Raw genomic sequence first — 6452 nt, 5'->3', positions numbered from 1 at the left:
CTACTTTGGCGGTTTTTAAGAGTGACTTTTTTTTTTAATGTTTATTTTTGAGAGAGAGAGACAGACAGAACACAAGTGAGGGAGGGGCAGAGAGAGAGGGAGACACAGAATCTGAAACAGGCTCCAGGCTCTGAGCTGTCAGCACAGAGCCTGACATGGGGCTCGAACTTGTGAACCGTGAGGTCATGACCTGAGCAGAAGTCGGATACTCAACTGACTGAGCCACCAGGCCCCCTGAGTGTGATTTTTATTTTAAGATGTAGAGGATCCCAAACATAACAAAGCCCCAGGAAATCTCTGAGGAACTAGAGGTGACCTATCCTAGCAGCGACTGGGGTAATTTGGTTCCCTTTCTCTACAGAGAGCCCAGGGTCTGAGGACCCCCACACCCACCCCCTACCTCCAGCCTTGTGGCTCAGATAGTTGAGTGCTTAGTAGCTCAGACCAGAGCTACAGGCTAGTCCATTTGGGAAAAGCTTGCAAGTTCTGAGTTTAAATTACTTGCTTGTTTTGCTTTCACCTTTTAATTTACCGAGTACATACTTACAGAGTTGTTTTGTTACCGCTGGGGGCTCTAGAAACCCCCGGATGTTTAGGGCCCAGGAGAAACCCGTACTTTACGGGCTGGAGAGCAGGCTAGGACCACGCTTTTAATTTCTGCATTGGTGACGTCTTCCAGGGGAAGACGATTATGACTAAGACTCTGACAACAGCCACCAAGGGAACAGAAGGCTTCAGTGCAGCATCCACGTGTTGTCATACCGCCGTTTCCCCTTCGCAGGGGCGTCTTTCAGTCCCCCGCACGTCTGGCGGGTCAGCCGTCGCTCCACACGATGCCCTGCCTCCCGCTATTCCCAGTGGCCCACTTAGGGACCTGGAGATTCCCGTCCCTACAGCTCTGAGCCCCGTGGACCTGGGCACCCTGCTTCCCAAAGGAAGAAACAAGAACACAGCACACGTCCCACTAAACCAAAGGTGTCCAGGCAAGAAGAGCCAGCACCTCGTGGGGTGACCGGCCTGTGACCATCAAGAGGAGATAAGGCTGCTGTCACCTGGTGGGGCAGGGAAAAGTCACCCAGGCGGTCCCCTCAAGCATCTCTTCACATTCCTTTCACCTGATTTGCATGGTGAGTAGACAAAAGCAGCAATCCTGGGGGAGAAGGACCTGGTGACTTGAGGCTTAGTCCCCCCGGGATGAGGGTCCCAATCATGATGAAGAGACACTAGGAGAGGGTGGGGGGAGTCTAGGATGAGTGAGAGGAGGCTGACCAGGAGTGTCCCTGGCCTTCCTCATCTAAGCTTCTCTCACGGGAATTCTGGAAGAGCGTTGTAGACCTGGAGCGCAGAGGTGGATACCCCAATGTCTCCCTCCAATCCTCTTTCGGGTAGAAGTACTTATTCTGAGTGCTGAAGGCTGCCTTCGGCTGCTGGCCCTCTTCAGGATCGCCTCACCTCCTTCCCAGGGTGGCCCACGTCCGTGCCGGATCAATGCGGGAGTATTAAACCCAGTGCCAATGTCCCAACCCAGAGTGGCAGAGGCCTTTGCTGGTCTGCGTCTCAACTCGACATCTCCCTTGGCCGGTCCTCCTTCCTTTGCCTCCAAGAGGGTTGATCCGTAGGGCCCTTGCTCCTAAATGCCCTGCTGCCTTCTCTTGGGGTCTGCAACCGCCCCTACCCAGGTAAGCCATTTGGTGATCCAGCAAATGGCTGGGGAGGCTAGGCCAAAGGGGCTGTTGGGGGAGGCATGTGAGATGGGTGCTTGTGAGGATCACAGTTTGGGGAAGGCTACAAGGGACAGAGCTTTCAGGTCAGACACACCTGGGCTCAGACTGTGGTTGAAGGGACCGGTGGGTCCCCCTGATGCTCACAGGTTATTAGGAGGTCTTCCCCAAATCTCGGTTTCTTGTAACTCCTGACCAATGTTTTATTCACGAATGTATCTTAACCATAAACCAACTTCTCTCAATGTCTGGCCCCGCCCCCTCTTGCGAGAATGAATTCACGAACTCCCCATTGTCTAAGATGGACCTTATCGTTCAGTCATGGCATCACCTCCTATTCTCGTGGGCATATGCAGCACAGCCATATGGGGTCTCATAGGCGCAGGCCCTGGGGGTGAGAGATGGGATGTTCTCCCCTCGGTGGCCCCTGCCCCAGTACCTGCCAGTGCCCAGGGCTCACGTGGCAATTGGCGTACCTTGCTGCTGAGCAGGAATTCCACACCGGGCCCTGTCTTCTGCTTGTTGGCAGTGTCCAAAGAATTTATTTCAAATCCGCTCAAGACTGTGATAAAACTCAGGTTTTCCAAAAGGCAATACACAAAGTTAACCAACCCCCAAAGACCAGAAAACACAGTGTTTGCAATTCAAAAAATACAAACGCTTGTGGATACCGATACAAAAATTAGAAAAAAGCTGCTTTCCTCCTCCCCCCCTCCCCCGCCCACCACTGCCTCCCCCATGTTTCCAGTGAAACGTGAACACCCATGGGACCAAGAGCTGCCACCATATACCCCACAATTGTGACAGAAAGTAGATGCAATGGGGGAGGGGCGGGAGAAACGCGGGGATGGGGGGAAGAAGGCAGGGAAATGGAAGTCCTGTGAACTGTTAAAACAAGGACACAAAGCTCGTTACTCTTTAAATTCCTTTGCCAACGTTAAACAGATCGCTCATGCTTAATACAACAATTTAGTGGGACAGCAGCAATTCTACATCATGCATTTAACATCTTCTGCTTTGCTCGCTCTGCACCTCCCCTTGGTGATGAGGAAGTCAGGCTGGGGGCGCCCCATCACCAGGCGGGGGAAGAACTGAAAAGGTCTGCAGACACTCCCCACGTTCCTGCCCCCACAGCCACCGGCAGCCATTTTTCCAGATCTGAAGTCTGTGTTTGGGGTGTCCTCAGAGCCTGCCTGAGGGCCTGGCCTGGTGAGCGGTGCCCCCCTTGCGGGTTCTTCCCAAAGACGAGGTTGGGCAGCCCGCGCCCTCCAGACGGGACTCCTCTGTGAGGTCTCAGCTCCCAAACCCTGACTGAAGCCAGCGTCATTCACTGAGAAAGCCAGGGAACCCCCCCCACCCCACCCCCGGCCAACAGGTCATGCAAGTTCAGTCCCAGGGCCATGCAGACTCCCAGCCGCAGGTCAGGAGCCTCGCCTCCCGCCTTACTCTTAGACCTTGGTTTTCAAAGCCGCTCCCCTGCCAAGATCTTTGGAAACAGTGGGGATACACTATGGTTTGGGGGACGCCTCAGATGTCAGAATTTAAGGTGACCGAGGAGACAGAGAGGCAGGTTAACCTCTTTGCAGGTTTTACGGGGGCTTCTGCACGCAGATGCCTTTGGGACTAACGATGATAATGCTGCTTACAGCACTTTGCACAAAAAGTACCATAAAAACAGGCCTCACTGGGAATGGGGACATTTGGGGTGTTGCTTTGTATGGCCGTGTGAAGCCTATTTGAAATGTCAGTTTTCCCTCAAGGCCAGGCAGCATGTTAGTACACACATGCTCCTGGTGACAAGAGGCCTGGATGGAAGACACTGTGTTGTGGTCGGAGAACATTCTGGAAGGTCCCCGCACAGGCTTGATTCCTTGGGAGCCATTAGCCTAGACTCGATAGATGAAAGACTATATTCTTTTCTTTCAAAAGTGTTATTCTATAATCCTCGCAGTAGGTCAGGGGAGGTAGGTTAGTATGTAGGACGCATCCATTTTCAGGTGGGGATACCGAGGCACGGAAAGATTTAAGACGTATAAGCCAACATCAAAGCCAGGTTAAAAGACATGAGTGTCTGAGTGCTGAACGCAGTGTCTGGTCCACACATCCTACCCCAAATCTACTCTTACCTATTTTTCAATCCATTTGAAGTGAAAGCCACCACAATCCCTTTCTCTTTACGGAGGAACCTGCCAAGGAAAGTGATACCGTGAAAACAGCTGCTGGCTTCCTCGCAGAACAAAAGTGGAGATTTTCCCAGAATCAGCATAGACCTCAAATATCTTCTAATGAGATCCGATTAGATACTGAAAACCAGATGAAGGCCACACATCCGTTAAGTTCCTGTCGCCTCCAGGCAAAAGTGGCCAACGAGAAAGAAGGTAACAAGTGTTGCCTTCTCAGAATGGGGGTGCGGTGTTGGGGGGCAGCTTCAGTAAATACAGAGTGAGACCTGACAGCTTGGTGCCTGATCGTGGCTCACCTCCATCTCCCCCTGCCTGCCCCGGGCTGGCAGAGCACTGCATACCTATGGAAGGACAATCACGGCCTTGGGCAGTAAGCTGAAGGTCCGCAGCCTTGTGGTACAGGCTTTCCGTGTCATGCTGGGCTAGATGCCACAGCGTCACTCTGCATATTGACACATGGACATGTGACAAACCCCTACTGGTTCTCAAGCCAGGGTGTCCCCCAGGGGACATCTGGCAATGTCTGCAGACACTTTGGGTTGTTGCCCCTAACTTGGGTGCTACTGGCATCTAGTGGGTGGAGGCCAAGGCTGCTTCTAACCACCCTCAGAGCACAGGCCAGCCCACAACAATAAGAGAATCCATCACCCCCTCCTGCCCCCAAATGTCCGTAGTGCTGAGGCTGAGGAACCTCAATCTTGTGAGAGTGTTTTCCGGCATTCATGTGCTGAGTTCCCCCTGCAGTTTTACCTACCCTCCCATCTCACTGTGTGCAGGTGACCACAGGACCATTGCCTGCTCATCTGTGCTGAAACGTGCCTTCACAAGGGGCCAAGCCTTTCACTTGCAACTAGAATTAAGGCTAAAATGCAAATACCCCCGGAAGGACACTTAAAACCTGCGTTCTGATCCTTTCCTGAGAGTGATCTGTAGGCAGAAGGCGCAGGCACCAGAAGGCAGGGCTTTTCCGGGCACCAAGAGCAGGAAGCACGGGCCTGTTCCCAGCGTCCCCGGTGAACTCTGGCTCGGCCCAGGCTCGCTCTGGAAAGCATGACCCTCCGCACCCTCAGTGGGCCGTGGGGCGCCCAAGGGCGCTGTCACAACCACAGAGTTCAAGTAGGGCTGAAGATTCAGCCTAGAACTATATATAAAATTATATACAGATTTTAAACGTCAGTTACTTTGTGGGTCAGGATTACTGATATCCACTTTAATTAGAATCATTATTTTCCCCAACAGGACAGAGAGGGTGAAGCAGGGCCGTGTACAATGTCTTACCTTGCTTTGAATTAGGAGCTTGGGTGGTATGCAGTGAGGCGCTACTGGACACTTTTAAAAGGGCGTAATTCTAAAAGGAAAGGCATATGCTTTGAGCAAACTTGCTCACTAGCAGAGGATGAACTGGGAACCACGCTAAGGAGGCATCATTTACGATGCAGTGGGAACTGACGCTTTAAGTTACTTTGAATTTCCTTCTCACTGAAACTGCTTGATAGACAAACACCAAGTGATTTTTCAGCCAGCCCAACAAAAGCATCATCTTGATATAATTCTATGTACAAAAATGCCACCACATTGTAAAGGAACAGGGGATTCGATGGCCAATGAGAAATTCACGACCTGTCGCCTCTGCTCCGAATCTGCTTTCTGGGAAGGTAACGTAAGTCAGGCCGTGAGCCGTTGAGGATTCCTTCTTTCTTTGGCTGATCCCTCAAAAACAAGTGGGTTGCACAGATCTGCCTTCTCTCTTAGGTTCGTTCTTGTCCCTGGAAGGTGTTTTGTCTAAGGACAGGAGAGGTGGCTTCAGGACAGCCTGACGCGGTGCCCGGCATCAGCCGTATTGCTGCTGGGTTCCTGGAGTAGGGGCAGAGGAGGAAGGGCGCCTTCTGGGGACACTCACAGGGCCTCCTGAAGCTGCTGACCTCAGCACTGGGGACAGCGAGTTCTGGAAGCTTCCTTCTGGAAAATTACCTTTTTCTTCCCAAAGGGACCGCCTGCCCTTGTGGGATTCCGCTTCTCCCTGTTCCACATTTCCCTCTGACCTTGGCGCTGGCTGTCCCGAGCGTGTCACCAAGTCCAGCTGAACTCAAGCAGCTCCCTTCTGAAGAAGTTGAGCCAGGGCCGCCTGGGGAGCCCAGCTTTGGGGATTCTGGAAGCTCCCCAGCCTTTCATCCGGCCCCCACCGCAGAAAGCCACTGACGGCCGCCTTTCCCAGCCACCCGCACTCCTGGTGTCACTCTGGACACTCTGGAAAAGCCGGCCCGTCTTTTCCCAAAGCCGATGCATCTGGACCTGCCGGCCACGCTTCATCAGCCCCAGCAAGGCCGGGGCTCCTCTGTGTCCCCGATCTTTAGCAATCCTCCCCCCCTCTTCCAAGCTGAGTCCATCCAGAGCTATGGCTAAGGAGTGAAACGGAAGGCAAATGAAAGCAGAGAGGAGAGCGGCAGGTACAGGGAGAAAGGCCGGCAGCAGCCTGCGTCCTGAGGGGTCTGGGGGAGGCCCTGCGTCCTGCGGTGTCTGGCGGAGGTCCTGCGTCCTGCGGGGGAGG

This window comes from Hyaena hyaena, unplaced genomic scaffold (assembly GCF_003009895.1).
Source record: "Hyaena hyaena isolate Hyena2069 unplaced genomic scaffold, ASM300989v1 scaffold_193, whole genome shotgun sequence".
In the NCBI taxonomy this organism is placed as follows: Eukaryota; Metazoa; Chordata; class Mammalia; order Carnivora; family Hyaenidae; genus Hyaena; species Hyaena hyaena.
This window is presented reverse-complemented; position numbering follows the sequence as displayed.